At 33.2% G+C, this 25,181-nt stretch overlaps 1 long non-coding RNA gene across 9 annotated transcripts in view; it reads right to left on the reverse strand.

Moving 5' to 3' along the window:
* Nucleotides 1-8,547: 8,547 nt before the first annotated feature.
* LOC141574748 (uncharacterized) overlaps nt 8,548-25,181 on the reverse strand; it is a 945,654-nt gene continuing 929,020 nt past the window's right edge. For 8 of the 9 annotated variants that reach the window (XR_012501786.1, XR_012501790.1, XR_012501785.1 and 5 more), the window contains one exon: nt 8,548-24,214. This is a non-coding gene — a long non-coding RNA (uncharacterized LOC141574748). The remainder of the gene's footprint in view (nt 24,215-25,181) is intronic. The other variant, XR_012501784.1, reaches the window with a different exon arrangement.

Consider the following 25,181-nt stretch of genomic DNA (forward strand, 5'->3'; position numbering starts at 1 on the left):
AAAATCTCAGTAATATTTTTTTTACATAAATAGAGTAAACAATCCTATAATTTGTATGAAGCCACAAAAGATCTCAAAAAGCCCATGCAGTCTTGAGAAACAAGAACAAAGCTGGATGATTGACACTTCCTGACTTCAAACTATACTACTGTAGTATTCAGAACATCTATAGTAATCAAAACAGTATAGTTGTAGCAAAAAAAACAGACACATAGACACATGGAACAGAACAGACAGCACAGAAATACACCCATATAATATATGGTCAAGGAGGCAAAGAATACCCAATTGGGAAATGTTAGTCTCTTCAATAAGTGATGTTGGTAAAGCTGAATATGTACCTACAGAAAAATTAAATTAAAATGGACTCCTGTTTCACACCATTCACAAAAATTAACCTAAAATGGGTTTAAGACTTATATAGGAAATAAAATCATAAAAGTCCTAGAATAAGTCATAGGGAAATAGCTCCTCAACACTGGTATCGGCAAGGATTTTTTTGGATATGACATCAAAAGCACAAGCAATGAAAGAAAAATCAAGAGGGAATACACCAATCTAAAAATTTTTGGACTGCAAAGAAACAATATCATGTTGTTTTGATTACTGTAGCTTTGTTGTATAGTCAAGTCAGGGAGCATGGTACCCTCCAGCTTTGTTCTTTTTCTCAAGATTGCTTTGCCAACTCAAGGTCTTTTGTAGTTCTATATAAATTAATTTTAAAATTACTTGTCCTAGTTGTGTGAAAAGTCTCATGGGTATGTTGATAGGGATTGCATTAAATCTGTGGATTGCTCTGGGTAGTTTGGAAATTTTAAAAATAATCCTCTAATCCAAGAACATGGGATATCTTTCCATTTCTTTGTATTATTTTCAAATTCCTTCATCAGTGTTTTATAGTCTTTCACTTCCTTGGTCAACTTTATTCCTGCATATTTTATTCTTTTTGATGTGATTGGAAACAGGATTGCTTTTTTGCTTTCTCTTTCTGGTAGTTTATTATTAGTGTATAGAAAAGGATTAGATTTCTGAATGTTAATCCTGTATCCTGCAACTTGGTGAATTCATGAGTTCTGATAGTTTTTTGTGTGTACTTTAGCATTTTCTAAATATGGAGTCATGAGATCTGCAAATAGTAACAGTTTTACTTCTTCCCTTCAAATATGGATGCCTCTTACTCCTTTGTATTGTATGATTTCTGCGGCTAGGACTTCTAGTATTAAATAAAAGTCTTGAGAGTGGGTGTCTGTCTTGTTCCTGATTTTACAGGAAAATCTTTAAGCTTTTCATATTTGATGTTAGCTATGGGTTTGTCATAAATGGCTTTTATTATGTTGACATACGGTCCCTTTATATCAATTTTGATGAGGATTTTTATCATGAATGGATGTTGAATTTTGTAAAATTCTTTTTCTGTGTCTATTGAGATAATCATGTGATTGTGTGATTTTTATCCTTCCTTTGGTTAATGTGGTATATATCACATTAATTGATTTGCGAATATTGAACCATCATGGCATCACTGGAATAAATCTTTCATGTTCTTTTTCATTAAAGGTTATTACAAGATATTGAATATAATTCCCTGGGCTATACAGAAGAAATTTTTTAAATCTGTTTTTATATATAGTGGCTAACACTTACAAATCTCAAACTCCCAAATTTAACCCTTCCCACTGCCTTTCCCCCAGTAACCATAAGATTGTTTACTATGTCTACGAATCTGTTTCTGTTTTGTATATGAGTTCATTTGTGTCCTCTTTTTTCTTTTTTTTAGACTCCATATAAAAGTGATACCATATGGTATTTTTCTTTCTCTTTCTGGCTGATTTCAATTAGAATGATAGTCCCTACATCCATCCATGTTACTTTTTACTGCAAATGGCATTATTTCATTCTTTTTATGGCTGAGTAGTATTCCATTGTATAAATATACCACAACTTCTTTTGCTAATCATTTGTCAGTGGACACCCGGGTTGTTTCCATGTTTTGGCAATTGTATATAGTACAGCTATGAACATTGGGCTGCATGTATCTTTTCAAATTAGAGTTCCCTCCAGATATATGCTGATTATATAATTCTATTTTTATTTTTCTGAGGAATCTCCATACCGTTTTCCATAATGGCTGCACAGAACTACACTCCTACCAGCAGTGTAGGAGGGTTCCCTTTTCTTTTCACTTTCTCCAGCATTTATCATTTGTGAACTTTTTAATGATGGCCATTCTGACTGATGTGAGTTAATACTTCATTGTAGTTTAGATTTGCATTTCTCTGATAGAGATATTGAGCATTTTTTTTCATGTGCCTATTGGCCATTTGTATGTCTTCATTGGAGAATTGGTTGTTTAAATCTTCTGCCTGTTTTTGGATTGGGTTGTTTGGTTTTTTGTTATTAAGTTGTAGGAGCTGTTTATATATTCTGGAAATTAAGCCTTTGTCAGTCGCATCATTTGCAAATATTTTCTCCCATCCTGTAGGTTGTCATTTTGTTTTATTTATGGTTTCATTTGCTGTGCAAAAGCTTATAAGTTTAATTAGGTCCTACTTGTTTATTTTTGCTTTTATTTCTATTGCCTAAGCAGACTGCCCTCAGAGAATATGGCTAAGATTTATGTCAGAGAATGTTTTGCCTATGTTTTCTTCTAGGAGGTTTAATGTGTTTTGTCTATATTTAAGCCTTTAAGCCATTTTGAGTTTATTTTTGTGTATAGTATAAGGGAGTGTTCTAACTTCATTGATTTACATGCAGCTGTCCAGCTTTCCCAACACCACTTGCTGAAGAGACTGTGTTTTCTCCATTGTATATTCTTGCTTCCTTTTTCAAAGATTAATTGACCATAGGTGTGTGGGTTTATTTCTGGCCTGTGTATTCTGTTTCCTTGATCTTTCTGTTGGGTTTTCTGCCAATACCATGCTGTTTTGATTACTGTAGCTTTGCAATATTATTTGAAGTCTGGGAGGGTTATACCTCCAGATTTGTTCTTTTTATTTTAGGATTTCTTTGGCAATTTGGGGTCTTTTATGATTCCATATAAATTTTAGAATTATTTGTTCTAGTTCTGTGAAAAAAAATTTCCTGGGTAATTTGATAGAGATCACATTAAATCTGCAGATTGCTTTGGATAGTAAGGGCATTTTAATTATATTTTTTTCCAATCAAGAGCATGGAATATCTTTTCATTTCTTTGAATCATTTTCAGTATCTTTTATCAATGTTTTATAGTTCTTGTCATGTAAATTTTCACCTTCTTGGTTAAATTAATTCCTAGGAATTTTTTGATGCAAATGTAAATGGGATTTTTTTTTTTTACTTTCTTTTTCTGATATTTCATTGTTAGTGTAAAGAAATGCAACAGATTTACCTTTGTTAAGCTTTTATCCTGCTACATTGCTGAATTCATTGATCAGTTCTAATAAATTTTGTGTAGTCTTTAGGATTTTCTATATAGAGTATCATGTAATTAGCATATGACAGTTTTACCTCTTCTTTCTGATTTGGATACCTTTAATTTTTTTCTTCTATGATGGCTGTGGCTAGAAAACTCAATACTATGTTGAATAGAAATGGTGAGAGTGAGCATCCTTGCCTTGTTTCAGGTTTTAGTGGGAAGGCTTTCAGTTCTTCACTGTTGAGTATTATGCTGGCTGTGGGTTTGTCTAAGTGGCTTTAACTATGTGAAGATACGTCCCCTCTATACCTACTTTGGCGAGTGTTTTTATCATGAATGAATGTTGAATTCTATCAAATGCTTTTTCTGCATCTATTGAGATAATCACATTGTTTTTGCCCTTTCTTTGTTTTATATGTTGTATCACATTGAATGATTTACACATTTTGAACCATCCTCATGACCCTGGGATGAATCCAACATGATCATGATATAATACTTTTTATGTGTTTTGGATTCAGTTTGCTAATATTTTGTTGAGCATTTTTGCATTTTATTCATCAAAGATGTTGACCTGTAATTTTCTTTTTAGGTAGTGTCTTTGGTTTTGGTATTAGTGTGATGGTGGCTTCAAAGAATGAGTTTGGGTGTGTTACCTCTTCTTCAGTATTTTGGACAAGTTTGAAAAGGGTAGATATAAATATAGTTCTTCGTTGTATGTTTGGTATAATTCCCCAGTGAAGCCATCTGGTCCTGAACTTTGCAGGGAAGTTTTGTTTTGTTTTGCTTTGTTTTGTTTTGTTTTTACAGTATCTGTTCCACTTACAGCAATTGATCTGTTCAAATTATCTATTTCTTCTTGATTCAGTTTTGGTAAGCTGTGTGTTTCTACAAACTTGTCCATTTCTTCTGGGTTGTTCATTTTGTTGCTATATATCTGTTAATATTTTCTTATGGTATTTTCTATTTTTGTGGTATCAATTGTTATTTCTTTTTCATTTCTTATTTTATTTGGGTCCTTTCTAATTTCTTGGTAACCTTGGCCAGAGATTTGTCAATTTTGTTTATCCTTTCAAAAAAAATAGCTCTTGGTTTTATTATTTTTTCTGTTGTATTTTTACTTCTATTTTATTTATTTCTTCTCTTACCTTTATAGTTCCTTCCTTCTGCTGACTTCACTTTTTTTGTTCTTCTTTTTCTAATTTTTTTCATTAGTGGGTTAGATTGTCATTTTCTTTTTTCTTTTTTTGAGCAAGGCCTGTGTCACTATGAACTTCCCTCTTAGAACTGCTTTGTTGCGTCTCATAAAATTTGTATGGCTGTGTTTTCATTGTCAAGATTTTTTTTTTTAACTTCCTCATTGATTTCATCATTGATCCATTAGTTTTGTTAGTACCATATTGTATAGTCTCCAAGTAATTATTTTCTCATTTCTCTTTCAATTTTTGATTTCTAATTTCATACCATTGTGGTCAGATAGTATGTTTGAAATAATTTATTTTCTCTTAAATTTGTTGAGGCTTATGTTTTGTCCTGGTATGTGGTCTATCCTAGGTAATGTTCCAAGTGCACTTGAAAAGGTTGTGTATTCCAAGTTTTTAGGATGTAGTGTCTTGTAGATTTCAATTAATTCTAAGTGTTCTGTTGTGGTACTCAGGTTCTCTGTTGCCTTATTGACTTTCTGTTTGGGAGATCTGTCTATTGATGTCAGTGGGGTATTAAAGTCTCCTACTATTATTGTATATTCATCAATTTCTCCTTTTATGTCTGTTAGTATTTGTTTAAATGCTCCTATGATAGCCTGTTCTTGTATTGATCCTTTTATCATCTTACAGAGTTCCTTCTTTATCTTTCTTTATGGCCTTTGTTTAAAAGTCTATTTTGTCTGATATGTGTATTGTTATTCATAATTTCTTATTTCTATTTGCATGAAATCTTTTTCATTCCCTTACTTTCAGTCTATATCTGTCTTTCACCCTAAAATGGGTCTCTTGTAGGCAGCATAGTGTAAGTTCGTGTTATATTACCTGATCTGCCACTCTGTGTCTTTTGAAGGAAAATTTTAGTGCATTGACCTTTAAAGTTATTGTTGATAAGTATGTATTTATTTCCACTTGAAGCCTTGTTTTCCAGTTGACTTTGTATTTCTTCTTTGTTCCTTTTTTCTTTTTGTTTTTCCTTTTGTGGTTTGGTGATTTTCTTTTGTATTATGCTTAAGTTTCTTTTTGTTTTTTGTGGATCTATTATATATTTTGATTAGTGGCTACCCTGGTTTTCAAGTATGATATGATATACCATAACTATATCTATTTGCTTTAGATTGGTAATCGTATAAGATCAAACACATCGTAAAGATCTGCGTTTTCTTGCTCCCCTGCCACACATCTTACGATTCTGGTGTACTATTTTTACATCTTCACATTTATCCTTTTGCTGTTTGTTGTAGTTACAATTGCTTTCACAGAATTTTTTAAATCTACGTACTGTTTTATTTAAGTGATCTTTAATCCTTTTACATAGTTACCATTCCTATTGTGATTTTCTCTTTCCTATAGATTCTTAATTCTTTTCTATTTAGAGAAGATCTCTCTCTCTCTCGAAAAGATTTATTATTGCTGTATTCTTTTAGTTTTTACTTGTCTGAGAAATTATTTATCTCTCCGTCTATTCTAAATAACAATCTCGCTGGGTCGAATACACTAGGCTGCACGTTTTTCCCTTTCAGGATTTTGAATATATTTGCCACTCCCTCTGGACTGCAACATTTCTGTAGAAAAATTGGCTGATAACCTTGTGGTTCTCTTGTGAGTGATTCTTTGTCTTTTTCTTGCTGCCTTGAGAATCCTCTGTTTATCTTTACCTTTTGCCATTTTAATTATGATATGTCTTGGACTAGGTCTATTTGGGTTCATCTTGTTTGGTGGCCTCTGTGCTTCCTGCATATGGATATCTGTTTCCTTCTTTAGGTTTGGGAAGTTTTCAGACATAATTTCTTTAAAGACATGTTTGATCCCCTTTTCCCTTTCTTCTTCTTCTGGGACCCCAATTATTCATAGAACAGTATGCTTTATATCACCCATAGATCTCATATGTGGCTTCATTTTTTTTTAATTTGTCTGTCTGATGTTGTGATTATGTTATTTTTCTAATTCTGTCTTCCAGATCACTTACTCATTTTTCTACATTATTTAGTTTGTTATTTTATTGCCTTTAGTTCAGTTTTCATCTTGGCAATTGCATTGTCTAATTTGATTGGCGCCCCTTTACAGTTTCTAGGTCCTTGTTACAGTGATCCATATTTCTATCAATAGTCTTTCTTAATTCCTTCAGCATATTTACACCGCTTTTTTGCACTTGGGGTACTGGTAGACTGGAGCAATCTCTTTCATTGTTTGTTCTTTCAGGGGATTTTTCTTGTTATTTTAATTGGGAGTACTTTCTTTGCTTGTCTATTTTACTTATAGTTCTCTGATTCTGTGAACTTAGGAGAAACATCTACTGTGATCTTGAAGGGCTGTTTTTAACGTGAGAGTGACCCTGTATAGACTGAGTCTAGTATCTTTGGTGCGAGTGCTGTTTTTGGTATGGATGTTTGCCATGTATGTCCTCATATTGTGCTGGCCCTTGTCCCCTTTATAGGTGATGTGTTTGGTGTTAGGGAGACCACAGCCTGCACTGGATGATGAGTGGGGTCCTCTTTGCTCTGTGGTTGTCACAGACCTGTTAGAGGCTGGGTCTGCTCCTCAGTTGTTGGAGCAGAAGCCCCTAGATCTGGTTCTAAAGTGTAGTGTGAGTTATGTGGGACTGGAGCACTCTCTCTGGGAAAGGAGCTGCTCCATATTCTTCCCCAGAAGCTGTCCACCAGGATGTGTGACTCTGACATTGCCTGTCACCTGTTGTGCACACTCACAAAGATCACTGTTGCTGGTATTGCCCTCAAGGGCTGCCTCCACTTAGGGTATTTTGGTAATTGGCCCAGTGGTCCCTTAGGCATACATGAACTCTCACAAAGCCACCAGCACAAAAACCCACAGAAGCCATAACCCAATACCTGCTGTGGGAGCAGTAGTAACCAGCTCAGATTTCAGCCCCACGTCTGCATGTGCATACCCACAACGTTTCCAAAACTCATGGGTGCTGAAGCCCTACCTTTCTGTGACCATGCTGATAATGAGGCTCCTATGGTGGACCTATGACCCTCCCTACCCATAGTGGCAATAGGGCTCCTATTCTGCACCTGTGCTCCATTCTGTGTGCACCTTCAGTTGTGTTCTGGGACATATTCCAGGCCCATTGGGCTATCTCCACACAGCCAAACTGAGTTCTCATCCTGACGCTGTCTGCCGAAGCTCAAGTTTCAACACCTAGTCGCTGCCCACACTAGCAGGCATTTGTGCATCTTGGGCTGGGAAGTGTGGTGATGTGGCAAGGACTGCCTCTGCTGTTTTCTCTCTATGCTTCAGGGACTCAGGCCAGCTCCCATACTCTCCTTTCCAGCCTTAGAAGCTCCTTACCTATCCTGGTGGACCTCCTAGTAGGTGAAGGAGATTCTTAAGATGAGGGAAACTTTCTTCTTTCACAGCTCCCTCCCAAGGACATAGATCCTTTCTTGATTCCTCCTCTTCTCCCTTTTCCCTTTGTCCTACCCAGTTATGTGAGCATCATTCTTGTGGCTGTGGTTGTATAAGTCTGTCTGAAATCTTTCGGCATTCTCTGAGAATTGTCCTACAAGTAGATGTATTTGTGGGAGGAAGGTGAGCTCCACATGCCTCTACTCTGCCATCTTAATTTCTCTGTACTTCATTTTTCATATTTAGAAAAATTGTAAGTCAATATAATATTTTTAAGTTACTTAACTTTTAAATAGTTAAGAATTCAGAAGTCTCTGACAAAGAGAAGTATAACTTCAATGAATTATTTCTACATATTTAAGATATATATGTTCTTATAATATAACATATGCTTGTTATCTGAGTTTTTGTTAATTTAAAAAATACAAAGATCTTAGTGAATTGGTTGTTTCTCATATAAATAGAAAAATAAATATATAGGTGAATATAGATAGACAGTGGGGAAATAATCTTTTATGTATATCTCAAATCTACATGTCAAAAGACACATTGTTTTAATTAGGATTCAGAAAATTATCCAAAAACATTTTACAGTTCTTTATTTAGTGTATTTGCAAATAATATGTAGACATTGCTAAACAAGAAGTAATATAGATTTATTAGAAAAAACTGGGAATAAACTGAGAAAATGGTTTATTGTTGAAAGAGTTGTGTGTTAAAATCGCTCCTTTCTTCCTTCTCTTCCCTTTTCTTTTTCTTTTTTTCTCTAAGTGTCTGCAAGTAAATGAATACCCAAGACAAGCCACTACAGTATGATTGGAAAATTATGTCAGAGAAAACAAATGCCTTTTAAATGGCATTCTAATGGTCCCAAAGATTTAATGAACCCCAAATTATCCATGAACCAGATTCATTTTAAAGACACCTTTTCACGGATGCGGTGTGTGGCTAATTATATTTGCACATTTGGCTAACTGCTTAGTCAGACAAAATGAGGGATACTGTGTGCCATGAGTCACCATCATCTTGCCATATGGACGTAATTTTCTGACTACCTACATCTCTTCAACACTTTATAACAATAAAATCTTATTGTGGAATAAAATGTAAGGTTGCTTTTTATCAAATTGTTTCTTTACATAAAATATTCTAGGGGTAACATTTTTAAAGTTTTTTTTTTTTAATTGAAGGTAACCATTTTTAAAAATCTATTGTAATTAAACAGATTTTGAAATAAAGTTAAACAGCATAAGTGTCCAAATGGAAATCTCCAGTAGGAGCTTCACACAGAGTCCAGGAAAGGATCTGGGGGATATTCATGAAAGAGAAATCAATAGAAATCAAGAGGAGTCACATTTCCTTCCCCAAAGTATAATGTAGGTGTGAGGAATCTTTTATAATAACTCTGTGTCAAGTTCCACTTGACAGGCAAAATGAGCTGAGCAGGATTAACAGTACATGCATATTACATTTTGAAATAGAGAATTTTTTATGCCTGCTGCTGACTTTAATGGCAAAATTTCACATTCACTTAGTTAACCTGTTAGACTTCACATAAACTGATACTGTGACCTTTAACATTAAATGAGCATATGACAAATACAGGGCAAATGATTACCTCACATAATCAGGGATATTTATAAAGACCAAAGGTGAAAATCGAAATGGTCTCTTGGACAGGTAGTATAATGAACAAGACACACTGGTGTTATGTACTAACATCAGAAAAGTGATGTGTGACAGAATTATTTTAAAATTTCTAAGAATTTCCTTTTCCTATCCTACAGGTAGTTATAGGTCCATGAGATTCTTTAAGACACTCATGCTGAAGATGAAAACTGTTCTTTTTTTTTAATTAGTGGCTTTTATAATTTTTTACTTAATAACTTACATTACATATTTAATATTTATGGAAAAAGAAAAATTGTTACATTTGGAAAATATCCCCCAGATTTCTTATTTGTGTGTGTGCGTTCTTCACATGTGCATGCATGTTTACAACTGCATATATATGTGCCATTTAGGACTCAACTGTTGAAAAGACAACCCAAACTCTTTGAAGTATGTAAGGGAATATATTCACTTAATTAAATTTTAAAAAATCAGTGGAGGTCTTGTATTAAATATGATTTGAGTCCAAGCTTAAACAATACTGTATGGCTTGGCTTTCTTTGCATCTCTAGGAGCTGTTTTTTACTGCCTTCAGTCTAAGGCTCTTAGTGTCACATGAACCTAACTTTGATGGTAATCAACAGAAAAAACAGATTGTGTCTATGTGTTCCCTTTTAAACAGTCACATAAAAATATTATCTTCCCTTGGTAAGACAAGATTCTCTGTTCTCATAGCCAGAAGAATGTAATTCTTAACATGGGCCAGCCTGAGTTGGGTTGATTAATCCTAAACTCAGGGAGGAAGTTAAGTATCCCAAGTATGTAGATAATAAATGAGTGAGTGAACAATTCTTCAGAGAAAAATTGATACGCTACTTCCAACAATACAGTGAATGCATGCTGAGGTTACAAATAATATTTTCATTCTTAATCACAATATAACATGAATAATATACAAGTTTTACCCCAACTTATCCTCCTTCTCACTAGATATCTGATGGGACCATTTGACAGGTTGTGGACACTGGCGTCTGTTCTTTCTGTTTCCTCTTCTTTAATATCTTGGTTCTATGCTGTCTACACATCCTTTCCTATGTAGATTTGCTGGTCGATGTCTGCTGCTATTTAAAGTCTCTAAGGATGACAAACAATAATGAACCATATCTGAGCATCTTATGGACCTGAAGCAGATTTGTGTTGTTTTATGAAATAACATTTTTGTTTGTTTTTTTAAAATATAGACTTACTTTGGTTAAAAAATAAATTAATATGGTCATATTTCACATAAAATAATCTAGAATGTGAAAACCCAAGCTGATAGAAGTTAGGGGATCATCACTTGCCATCTTGAGTTCAGAATTAGAAATTTTGACACTTATAAAATATTTACCTTATGGTTTATCTTTATCTTTCAAACATTTAAGTGAGAGTCAAGTAAGGCAATTAAGCCTTTTGCATTGATGTGAAACAACTCTAATGTAGAAACCAGAATGTCTGTTCAGTAAACCAGGACCTTAGAAAAACACTTGTGTTAATAAAATGAAGAACAGTAACTTCAATCATCTTTGCATTCTAGAGAGTTAGAAATAAATTTTTATCAGTTATAGTTTATCATCGTACTAACAAATTCATAAATTTACTATGTAAAGATGCTATGCTAAGCCTTTTATGGACACACTGTAGCCAACTATTTTTTTAAGTGCAGAAACCAAGCTTAGAACATTTAAGCAAGGTGCACAGTTTCAAGATACTAGAAATGGTTTCAAAGTGAAGTTATAACATCTAAGCCTTTCTCTTAACAACCATAAATTATAATTTTATGAATAATTTTATTAGCATTTATACTCTTTACGTTATACTATGGCAAAATTGCTAAGAAATCAGTATTAGTAAAAATTATTTATAGTAATGTGATTAATTTCATTCTTGTCTAACAATTAGTTCTTAAATAATAATTATTCTAAATAAGGTTTATTCAAAGATTGAAAACATCCATATAAATGAGAACTAATAATCTATATAGCAAAATATATTTCTGGATTATAACCATAATATCATATAACTTATGTAAACAAAAAGTATTTATCATTTGTTCAAAAGCTGTGATAACAAAATAAATGACCGTGTTGAACAGAGTAAGGCATGAATCTGCTTTTCTCACTTTTGATAATTCCACTGTGTTGTTCAAAGGTTTATTCTGGAAGTTTGAAACTACTCAAGTGGATAATTGAGTTTGGGGGAACGCAAATGATAGATGGAATTGGTGTTAATTAAAGTCCTTGCCTGGGGCCTTCGCAGTGCTCTCGAAAGGAAAATAACATGCCCCCAGAGCTGCCACTGCCAACTTGTTCTCCTAATATCCCCTCCTAAAATGCAGAAAATAAACTTTTTCTCTATAAAAATGATTCACAACCTAGAGACATAATATATATCAAGTCATCTCCTTCATTTCCAAGTACACCATAAAAAGAACTATTTTCAGAAAGCGCTTAAAAAATTAGAGTGAACCATCTGAAAGTAGGGAGCATTACAACTTTAAGTTATGGTTCCAAGAGGCACTGTGTTTGTATTGCATTTTAAGAACTTTGGAGTTTAGCCTTAACACGCAACAATATTTAAACATATTATTTTAAATAATAAAATAGATTTCTGTCTAAAAACAATACCATGTTCACATTAGGAAGATCAAAATGCTGATAAAGTCATATGCATACAATGCACATACGTGATTCCCTGATGGATAATGTTAAGTTTTTGATCAAACACTTTTAATAGTTACTGGAGATGAGTTCTACCTAACTAGACTTAAAGTTATTAGACATAACAAAATAAAAAGTTTATAGGTAAGTTATTTCTTAAATCGTACCCAGAAGATTTGGCCAGTAGTGAGTGATGCCTGGGTGCCTGGAGAACTCTTCAGTTCTATGAACGACTCCTTAAGTAAACTTTTTTTCCTGAAAATTACCTAGTTGTCTCCACTTCCTACTACAAAGGAATCTTAACTGATATGCTTCTTCCTTTATGTCTTATAAATTTTGAGATTATATTTTTTCTGAAATACTCAGTTTTACCCTGTGCCATTTGGTTAATCCTTTTGGCTCAATTATACCCTTTTAATATTTTCCACAGATACAAATAACTCAATGGTTAATATTTTTGCATGTATTATACTTATATTCATATTAAAAGCATGTTTTTGGTCTTGTTATTAGTAAATTATAAGTCAAACCATATTGCTACAAATACACATAAATACAAACATCACTATAACATGTATAGAGTTAACCAAACTCCAGTAACAAAGTTTACTAATGATAAAAAAACAAAGCAAGACACGGGGGATATTGTCATATTTTATAACTTTGCAGGGAGAATAATCTATAGAAATATTGCATCATTATGTTATACATCTAAAACATAATATTGTAAGTCAACTCTACTTCAGTAAAAATAGGTAATATATAAATAAATAATAAATATTTTAAACAAATATTAAAAATGTCCACAATTGAAAACCATAACCATGTGATAACCATAACATCATGAATAACCAATGAGAAATCTCTGTATCCAAAAAGGGTGCCAACAGTTGGAACTTGTGCTTCATACTCGTAAAAGCTTTGCAGCTTTAGCCAGCCATTGTTTGGAATGTATACTATTTATTAGATGACTGAAAAGACATTGTCAGGGAATTATGGATAAATTAATATTATTTTATGAATACCAAATTTTAGTTTAATTACTCATTTGGTTATAGGTAGGTACACCTTAGTCATCACAAACATGAAAAGCAATTAGATTGTACTTCATTTTCTATTAGGAACAGAAGAGAGGACTATTTTGAGAACTTTTCCCCTTAAGAAGACTCCACAGGGGTCTCTTGACAATTCTTGAAGTAATAATGCCTTAGTTATCCATTTAACTCTAAATTTGCTCTTTGCTCATTTTCTACTTATAATATGTTACCTACCTGGTCCTTTTTGTGTGCAGTAGGTCACTTTAACATAATGGAAGACTTTTAAGTCAGGTAAGTGTACTTATTTCTCAAACTGGGTTATTTACATAATATAAAACATAGCATACCAAGAAGTGGTTAGTTTTATTTTCTTTAGAAACCACTAGTGGCTTCAGTGAAAAGTAGCATGACGTAACATGTAATATATGAAGTTATAGCACATTTTATATAAAGGAAAAGTCAATATGTATTATCAGTTGATTCCAACTAAATTTTATGTGGAATCAGATTTTTTTCGAACTTTGCACATGAGTGAATTGAAGTTCAGGAAGGGACTAGCTCCAGGTGACTTCATTAATATACAGTAGAGTATGAACTTGAGTACAGGTTATCTAAAATATCTGTGTTCTTACAAATTTCACTTTCTGTGGTAGGTAAACTTTGTAGACAGCTACAATAGAGTTGCAAAAGACAAAGGAGTGAGGAATAGCATAAGTAATAAAAGGAAAATCAATAAATTAAAAGAGAAAATGACATTTAGATGGAGTATTTGAAGACAATACTTAGTTTATAATTTTACCAAGGTCAAACTTGCATCAATGTCTTGTGTATTCTTTTCAAATTTTCTTTAATCACCTTGTAAGATAACAGGTTATTCAAAGAGATCGTATTATTAACCAGCCTGGACTTTGGGAGAAGGAAGTAAAAAGAAGGCATTTCAATAGTGGGCTTGATAAAAGGGAGGTCATCAAAGTACATTTATACTTGAACATTAAAAAGCACTTCTTTGAAGTGCTTCCTGATGACATTCTACTCAGTTAAATATTCTTCCAAAGTGCTCTCCTTGCATTACATCCAAATGGAGAGGCAGGGTGACGATAGGTTGGTATGGAGTTCCTGAACAGCTAGAGAGTTTATGCTTCTATCAGATTCACAATCTTGTATTTATTTTTGTGGTTCTGTTAAGTGGTATGTTTGCCAGTTCTTCCCATAACGCTATTGATATTTTATCTATCCCATGCTCTTCATGAAATTGTATGCCCTTTTAAATTAATCAAATGCATCAGAAATGCATGCTATTCAGCAGTGCACAAATTATAATTGATTTGAATGGGAGATTTGAATTTATTGATTGGGTCTTAAAACAGCCACTCAGCTCAGTTGAAACTTTTCTCATGAATATTCCTATTTAGAGGAGTTGTGCTTCATGTAATAATGATTAGTAGGCTTCCATTTGAAAACAGCCATATTGATGCTACTTTAACATAACTTTACAGAAAATATTGCTATATTATTTAATCTGACTTTCCCTTTTGCAATATTTTACTTTATGGCATGGGTCAACTAAACTCTTTTTTGGTAGCTAGTCCTGACATAGGCTTTACTGGTAATCTTGTCCTTTAAAAGAGTGAATGTAAGTCATTTATAATGACTGTATCAGTGCTTTTTTGTTGTTGTTCTGGAATTGGTAACATTGCTTTTTTTTATTATTGAATGAAAGATTCTTTAAATTCTATAGTGCTTTATAATTTTCAAGTTTCACACACATGATTTCATGTAATCCATAATAACTCATGGTTTTTACCCTACCCCTATCTTGCCTCTCCCCTCTTGCCCCTCCCTACTGGTAACCACTAGTTTGTTCACTGTATCTGTGAGTCTGCTTCTTTAAAGAAAAAAATTTGAAGTATAGTTGATTTACAATGTTGTTAGTTTCAGATGTACAGCAAAGTGATTCAGTTACGTATATTTTTTTTCAGATTCTTTTCCATTTTAGGTTATTACAATATATTGAATATAGTTCCCTGTGCTGTGTAATAGGTCCTTGTTTATCTGTTTTATATACAGTAGTGTGTATCTGTTAATCCCAAACTTCTAATTTATCCCTTCCTCTGTTCCCACTTTGGTAATCATAAGTTTGTTTTCTACATCTGTGAGTCTATTTATGTTTTGTAAATAAATTCATTTGTATCATTTTTTAAGGTTCCACATATAAGTGGTGTCAATTAATATTTGTCTTTCTCACTTCATTTAGTATGAAAATCTCTAGGTCCATTCATGTTGCTGCACATGGCATTATTTTATTATTTTTTATGGCTGAGTAATATTCCTGTATATCACAGATGTGGTGTATGTATATGCCACATCTTCTTTATTCATTCATCTATTGATAGACATTTAGGTTGTGTCTATACCTTGGCTATTGTAAATAGTGCTGCTACGAACACAGGGGTGCATGTATCTTTTTTTAATTAGAGTTTTTGTATTTTCTGGATATATGCATAGGAGTGGGACTGCTGGATCATATGGTAATTCTATTTTTAGTGTTTTTCAGGAATCTCCATACTATTCTTCATAGTCACTGCAACAATTTACATTCCTACCAACAGTGTAGGAGAGTTCCTTTTTCTCCACATCCTCTCCAGCATTTATTATTTGTAGACTTTGTAATGATGGTCTTTCTGACTGGTGTGGGTAATACCTCATTATTGTTTTGATTTGGATTTATCTAATAATTAGCCAAATTGTGCATATTTTTATGTGCCTGTTGGCTATCTGCATGTCTTCTTTAGAGAAATGTCTATTTAAGTTTTCTGCCCATTTTTTTAATTGGGATTTTTTTTTTTTATATTGCACTGTATGAGCTATTTGTGTATTTTGGAGATTGAGCCTTGTCAGTCACACCTTTTACAAATATTTTCTCTCCGTCTGTAGGTTGTCTTTTTGTTTATGGTTTCCTTTGCAGGTCAAAAGCTTATAAATTTGATTAAGTCCCATTTGTTTATTTTATTTCCATTATTCTAAGAGGCAGATCTAAAAAAATATTGCCGCCATTTATGTCAAAGAGTGTTCTGCCTATATTTCCCTCTCAGAGTTTTATAGTTTTCAGCCTTACACTTAGGTCCTTAATCTAGTTTGAGTTTATTTTTGTATATGGTATTAGAGAATGTTGTGATTTCATTCTTTTACACAGCTGTCCAGTTTTCCCAGCACCAGTCTGCATCTTTTCTGTTTTATTCACTAGTCTGTTGTATTTTTAGATTCCACATATTAGTTATATCATGCAGTATTTGTCTTGCTGTCTGAATTATTTCACTTAGCATAATGCCTCCAAGTTAATCTGTGTTGCTGCAGATGGCAAAATTTTTTTTCTTTTTATGACTTAGTAGTATTTCATCGTGTATATATACACTCCACATCTTCTTTATTCATTCATAAGTTGATGGACACTTAGGTTGCTTTTATATCTTGTCAATTGTAATAATGCTGCTATGAGTACATGTATCTTTTCAAAGTAGTGTTCTGGATTTTGTTTGGATATTTACCCCCGAGTTGCTGGGTGATAGGGTTGTTCTGGTTTTAGTTTTTTTTTTTTTTTTTTTTTTTTTGAGAAATCTCCATATTTTTTCCACAGTGTCTTCACCAATTTACATTTCCACCAAAAGTATACAAGGAATCCCTTGTCTCCATATCCTCACCAATTTTTGTTATTTGTGGTCTTTTTGATGGTAGTCATTCTCATACATGTGAGGTTATATCTCACAGTGCTTTTGATTTGCATTCCCCTGATAATTTGCAATGTTGAGCAGCTTTTCATTTGCCTGTTGGTCATCTGCATTTCCTCTTTGGAAAAAATGTCTATTCAGTTCTTCCCATGTTTTTAATCAGTAAAAATTTATATTATCCATTTATATATTTTTTTAATTTCATATTTGATTCTGGCTTTCTTTACTTTTCTGTACCTATAATTACCTATTTTTTTAAAATTGTAATATAGTTGATTTACAGGGTTGTTTGCTTTTTTGGATGTTGAGTTGTATGAGCTGTTTATATATGTTGGATTTTAACCCCTGATTATTCATATAATTTGCAAATATCTTCTCCAGTTCAGTGGCTTGTCTTTTGCTTTTGTCCATGGTTTCCTTTGCTATGCAAAAGCTTTAAGTTTAATTAGGTCCCATTTTTTAAGTTTTCAAATTTTCATTTGTTTCCTTTGCTTTAGAATGAGTGCAGGAGTGTTCCTTCCTCTGCAAATTTTTGGAATAGTTCAAGAAGGATAAGTGTTAACTCTTCTCTAAGTGTTTCGTAAAATTTGTGTGTAAATCCACCTGGTCCTGGACATTTGTTTGTTGGGAGTTTGTAGATTGCTGATTAAATTTTATAACTGGTAATTGGTCTGTTCATATTTTCTATTTCTTCCTGGTTTAGTCTTGGGAGATTGTACCTTTCTAAGAATTTGTGCATTTCTTCTCGGTTGTCCAATTTATGGGCATAAAGTAGTCTCTTATGATCCTTTGTATTTCTGTGGTGTCAGTTGTAATCTCTCCTTGTTCACTTCTGATTTTATTGATTTGGGTCCTCTCCCTTTTCCTCTGGATGAGTCTGGCTAAAGGTTTATCAATTTTGTTTACCCTGACAAAGAACCTACTTTTTAGTTTCATTGATCTTTTCTATTTATTTATTTTAGTTTCCATTTTATTTATTTCTGCTCTGATCTTGATTTCTTTCTTTCTACTAACTTTGGCTTTTGTTTGTTGTTCTATCATTCCTTTAGGTGGAAGGTTAGGTTATTTATTTGAGGTTTTTCTTGTTTCCTGATGTAAGCTTGTATTGCTATACACTTCCCTCTTAGAACTGCTTTTGCTGTGTCCCATAGGTTTTTGAATTATGGTGTTTTTGTTTTCATTTGTCTCTAGGTATTTATTTATTTCCTCTTTGATTTCTTCAGTGATCTATTGGTTATTTAGTAGCATATAATTTAACCTTTATGTGCTGGTGCTTTTTTCAGTGTTCTTAAATTTACCAAGACTTGCTCTGTGGCCCAGCATGTGAGCTATCCTGAAGAATGTTCCATGTGCACTTGAAAAGAATGTGTATTCTGCTTTCAGATGGAATGCTCATTATATTATCAATTAAGTCTGTCTGTTACAACGTGTCATTTAAGGTCAGTGTTTCCTTCTTGATTTTCTGTCTGATATGTCCATTAATGTAAGTGGGGTATTAAATTCACCTTCCACTATTTTGTTACAGTCAATTTATCCTTTTATGTCTGTTAACACTTGCCTTATATATTAAGGTGCTCCTATGTTGTATGCACATATATTTGTAATTGTTATATCTTCTTCCTGGATTCATCCCTTGATCATTATGTGGCATCCTTGTCTCTTGGAACAAGTCTATTTTAAAGTCTATTTTGTCTAAGTATTGCTACTGCAGCTTTCTTTTGATTTCCATTTGCATAGAATTCCTTGTTTAATCCCCTCACTCATTCTGTGTGTCTCTAGATCTGAAGTGAGTCTCTTGTAGGCAGCTTATATGGGTCTTGTTTCTGTATCCATTCAGCATCTAAGTATTTTGGCTAGGGCATTTAGTCTATTTATAGTCAAGGTAATTATTAATATGTATGTTCTTATTGCTATTTTGCTAGTTGTTTTGTATTTGTGTTTACAGGTCTTGCCCCTCCCTTCTTCTCTTGTGATTTGTTGATTATTTTTAATGTTATGTTTGGATTCCTTTCTCTTTTGTGTGTGTAAATCTATCATAGGTTTTTTCTTTGGGGTTATCATGAGGTTTTTATATAGAAGCCTGTATATATACATGATTGTTTTAAGTTGTTGATCTCCTACTTTCAAATTCATTTAAAAAATCCTGCATTTGTACTCTCCCCTCATGATTATTGTTTTTCATGTCATACTTTAAATCTAATTGTTTTGTGTATCATTTAACTTCTTATTTTCTATATGGATGATCTTTACTACTTTGGTCTTTTAACCTCACTACCAACTTTGTGAATGATTTGCCTTTACCAGTGAGCCTTTTCATTTCACAATTTGCTTGTTTCTAGTTATGGCCTTTTCTTTTTTTGCCTAGACAAGTTCCTTTAGCACTTGTTGTAAAGCTGGTTTGGTAGTGCTGAATTCTTTTAGCTTGCTTAAAGCTTTTGCTCTCTCCCTTGAATCTAAAAGAGCGACCCTTGCTGGGTAGAGTATTCTTGGTTGTGGGTTTTACCCCTTCATCACTTTCAGTATATCCTGCCACTCCCTGCAGTCCTGCAGGTTTTCTGCTGAAAAATCAGCTGATAACATACAAGGGACTCCCATAAGGCTATCTGTTGCTTTACCCTTGCTGCTTTTAATATTCTATCTTTAGTTTTGGTCATTTTAATTACAGGTGTCTTGGTTCCTCTCTGTGCTTCCTGGACTTGGGTGACTATTTCCTACTGAGGTAAGGGAAGTTTTCAGCTATTAGGTTTTCAGATATTTTCTTAGCCCCTTTGTCTCAATCTTCTCTTCCTGGGAGACCACATAATGCAAATATTAATGTGTTTCATGTTCTAGAAGTCTCAAACTCGTCATTTCTTTTCGTTCTTACTTTTTTCTGTTCCCATGATTTCCACTACTTTGTCTTCTAGCTGATGTATTTCCCTGTATCATTTAGTCTACAGTTGTTTCCTTTGTGTCTTTTTCATTGCAGTTATTGTAGTCTTCACCTCTATTAGGGTTTTTTTTATATTTTCTTTTTTTTCATGGAAGTATAGTCAGTTACAATGTGTCAATTTCTGGTATACAGCAAAATGTCTAGTCATGCATATACATACCTATATTCATTTATGTTCTTTTTCACTAAAGGTTATTACAAGATATTGAACATAGTTCCTTGTGCTATACAGAAGAAATTTCTTAAAATCTATTTTTATATATAGTGGCTAACATTTGTAAACCTCAAACTCCCAAATATATCTCTTTCTACCCTCTTTCCCTGGTAACAGTAAGATTGTTTACTATGTCTGTGAGTCTGTTTCCATTTCTCTCTCTCTTTTTTTTTTTAAGATTCCACCTATCAGTGATATCATGTGGTATTTGTCTTTCTCTTTCTGGCTGACTTCACTTAGAATGATGATCTCTAGGTCCATCCGTGTTGCTGCAAATGGCATTATTTTATTATGGCTGAGTAGGGTTCCACTGTATAAACATACCACAACTTCTTTATCCAGTCATCTGTCAGTGGACATTTTGGTTGCTTCTATGTCTTAACTATTGGATATAGTTCTGCAATGAACATTAGGGTGCATGAATCTTTTCTAATTAGAGTTCCTTCTGGATATCTACCCAGAAGTAGGATTGCTGAATTATACGGTATATCTATTTTTTTGAAGAATCTCCATACTGTCTCCATACTGTTTTCCATAATGGTTAAATCTGTAGATTACCTTGGGCAGTATGGCCATTTTAATGATATTGATTCTTCTAATCCAAGAGCATGGGATATCTTTCCATTTCTTTGAGTCATCTTTAATTTCCTTAATCAGTGTTTTGTAGTTCTCCATGTATGTCTTTCACCTCTTTGGTCAAATGTATTCCTAAGTATTGTTTTTTGGATGCAATTTTAAAAGCGATTGTCCTTTTACTTTCTTTTCCTGCCATTTCATTGTTAGTGTAAAGAAATGTGACTGATTTTTTATATGTTAATCTTGTATTATGCCTTGCCGAATTCTTTTAAAGTTTTCTATATATAGTATGTTATCTGCATATAGTGACAACTTTACCTCTTCTTTTCCAATTTGGATCCTTTTATGTCTCTTTTTGCCTGGCTGCTGTGGTGAGGACTTCCAAGACTGCTGAATAGAAGTGGTGTGAGTGGGCATGCTTCTCTTGTCCCAGATGTTAGTGGGAAGGCTTTCAGTTTCTCACAGTTGAGTATTATGTTCCCTCTATACCCACTTTGGTAAGAGTTTTTATCATAAATCGGTGTTAAAATTTATCAAATTCATTTTCTGCATCTATTGAGATGAATTGAGATGATCATGTGATTTTTGTCCTTTGCTTTGTTGATGTGGTGTTTCACACTGATTGATGGGCATATGTTGAACCATCCTTGTGTCCCTGGGATGAATCCAACTTCATCATGGTGTATGATCTTTTTTATGTGCTGTTAGATTCTGTTTGCTCAGACCTCTCTTCTCATCCCTCAAATAGTTTATCAGTTTTCACTTAGATGTTTTTAGAGAGGCCCAGTAAAACATGTCCAAATCAGATATAATGACTCTACTGTTTCTCAAGTTCAAAATGTTATATACTAGAACAAACAGTAGACCTTATAATTTACACTTCACACATACTTCTCTAAACCACCTACTCCTCTCCATATCTTCTGCTCTAATCCAGTCTGCATTTGGAGCCAGAGTAACAAATTTTAAGCACAAATTTATCATGCTACTACTCTGTTAAAAACTCCTCAATATATTACCATTGCCCTTAGTTGAAGAAAAAAAAAATAATGCTTAACATGGTCTATGAGACTTAGAAAATGGCCTGGGTGAGTTTGGGGAGAAAAGCAGGGCAAGTTTACTCTATCTGAGTCCTCTGCTTTCTATTGATTGCATGTCCTTTCTTATCCACATGTTACAATTCATTGAACTATAGTGTATCAGGACCTTCACACATTCAAGTCTCACTCCCTGAAATATTCTTTAACAGCATCATAACATACCTAATTCCTGTTACACCTGGTCTCACATTCAGTGTCACTGAAGATTTTCTTTCCCACAAACAAGAGTCAGTCTCACTGTTATAAGCTCCATTAACACCTATACTTCTTACTGTTATCCTTCATACTTACTTTCCCTTTCCTACAGCTCTCTTCTTTCAAGACAGAAAGTTCAAGCATCCAAGGATTATGTTTCTCATGCATCACTGAATATCTGAGAATTGATTATGGTTCCTACAGTATGGTAATTTTAAAACAATCATTTGCTGAATGAATCAGCGATTGGATGAGAAAATAATGTATGATAAAGTAGGGAGCAAACAGAATTTAACCTACTTAAATGTTTTGACTTGTATCAAAGCTCTGATTTGTAATTTTTCACAAGACTAATAGATTCATTAGTCTTTGTGCCAGTGAGACTTAAAAATTTTCAGGAATATAACATTTTCAGATTTCCTGGCAGGATAAACAGATGAGAAAGGTGATGACATCATTAAAAAGCCAATTTTAATTGTTTACTGTGTTTTGTTTAGAAATTCTGCATTTATGATCATCAAGGATATTATATTAGCCTGTAATTCTCTTTTTTCCAGTATCCTTTTCTGTCTTTGATATCATAGTAATGCAAATGAAACCTAATAGCACGTTAAAATAATCATACACCATGATCAACTGATATTTATCCCTGGGATGTAAAGATGGTTATATTCAGCAAATCAATAAATGTGGTACACCACATTAACAAAACAAATCATATGATCATCTCACTAGATAAATATAAATTTTGAGAAAAATTTTTTCTGTATTTCATGATAAAAACTCTCAACAGAATAGGTTTAGAAGGAATGTAGTACATCATACTCAGTGGTAGAGCTGAAAGCTTTTCCTCTAAGATCAGAAAAAGGAAAATGCCCATTCTTGCCATATCTATTCAATATAGTAGTGGAAGTCTAACATACACCTATCAGAGGCATATCTATACATTAACAACAAAGTATCTAAAAAAATTTAGAAAATGATCCAACTTATAATAGCATCAAAAACCACTTAGAAATAAATTTAACTTAGGAAGTGAAAGATATGTACTGAAAAGTATAAATCATTGAAAAGATAAATAAAGAAGATACAAATAAATGAAAAACAGTGCCCTCTCCCTGAGGCAGTAAACAAATCTCAGTCCACCTATGATACTGTGGAGCCCCTGGGTACAGATTCAGGTTTCAGCCCCACCTTTCAAAGTGGTGGTTCTGGCTGAGCCCCGCCTCTCTTCTCTGGAGTCGGTGCCACGGGTCTACAGAAACAAAGGCTATGGTGCCCCTCCCCGCAGCCTGCCACTATGTTTAGTTGCTTCATGCTGGTGGCTAAACCTAGTGTCTGTTTTTATATCCTGTAGGATGCCATTTGTCAGCTCTTAACAAGAAAAGAAGAATTAGTGAAAATAAAATGCTAAAATATATAGTGGAAAAATATACACATAAAGGAAATAGGCACAATAATAATGAGTATCAGACAAAATAGACCTTGAAGAAAAAAAAAATTATAAAATGGGACTCCGCATAATCATAAAATCTTAAAAAATAGAATATATGAATTAACTTTTTGGTAGATGGATGTAATTATACACTCTCAAATATACAGAGGAAAATGACAAGTCAAATTTTACATAACCACAGTCACTATAAGAAAACTATTCAGTAATTCACTATTTCAGTAGTTGATAGATCATGACCAACAAAGCGTTACAAAGGGCTGCAATTAATAGGCTTTATCTAACAGGCATGTTGAAAAGCCAATACACAAACAAAAATAAAAACTCATATTTGTTTTAAACACACATGGAACTTATGCAAAATATGACTACAGAAGTCTTTTCATTTATTACTTAATTTTTTTTTTCTTTTGGTAGGCACACCAGGATTACCTCTGGGGTCAGGGGAGTGCCCTTTTTCATAATCTTAATAGAAGCTTCAATCTAATAAAAGATGTTATTAGGAGCATATATTCCTTGGTCTGAATTTTGGGGACAGAGATATCCATGTAATTGTCAAGTCACAGCAGCTCATTAACATCGGCAAGGTCCCAGGTATAGGCGAGTCTCTGGCACATGCAGAAGCTCCCCAAAGCAGAGCCAGGGCCACTCTAATTTGCAGCCAAAAGGCTTAGTGTCCTCAGAGCCATCTTTGATAATGATAGAGACTAGACAACAATGAAATATTAAATAAATATGGTTTGAAATTTGAATATCATACACATATATGAATTCTGGATAACAGAGTTTTCCATAAATTATTTCTTACTAATCGTTTTCTGATGTTCATAAAGAAATAATAGTATTGAAATGTATAAAAGTATTATCTGGTTGTAAAATATATAGATTTACTATAGAAAAAGATAACCAGAAGACAAATTATACAAGCCATTCAGACCATATTTTATACTTGTGGAACACAATATCCTTCAAGATTTAGCTACTCATAGGAAAATATTTCAGAAAAGTATGTGCAGATATCTCAGGAAAATAATTTTTTTGAATTGAATTATTATAGCTATACTTGACATATCCTAAATGTAATTTTAAACAATGTCCATTTAAGAATATGTATGTGTATATAAAAATAAACAGGAATAATATGCATGTATATATTATATATCCTATATTAGAATATTTTAAAGCAATTCACATCTAAACAAATACTATATACATCAAGACTGATAAAAACTGAATATAAAAAAGTTATAGAAGTAGATATCATTAATATTTTATCACAACAAAAACATTTTTCTATTGTTTAAGAATTTCCAAATTTAATATATTTTTACCTCCAGAGAAAGGAAAGTGAATAGATTATGGATATAGCCATATAAATCTCTCTTTCATATATGTTATTTTGCTTAAAATGACAACAAAATAATATTTGGAGCAAACCTGACAAAGTTGCACTTTGCGTTTATGGTTGTGTGTAAAATTGTTTAGTCTGTGCTTACAAATGATGTTTCAATAAAATTAATTTTAAAATTAGCACCAGTTGAAAGAATTTCACTAATTATAAGGAGGAATGATAGGAAGGCTATTAAAATGAGGCCAAGTCTTATAAAATTTCTTAGCTTAACTAATCTGCAGTTTCTGGAGAGTGAGGACATGAGACTCACGAATGATTACAAG

This window comes from Camelus bactrianus, chromosome 23 (assembly GCF_048773025.1).
Source record: "Camelus bactrianus isolate YW-2024 breed Bactrian camel chromosome 23, ASM4877302v1, whole genome shotgun sequence".
Lineage (NCBI taxonomy): Eukaryota > Metazoa > Chordata > Mammalia > Artiodactyla > Camelidae > Camelus > Camelus bactrianus.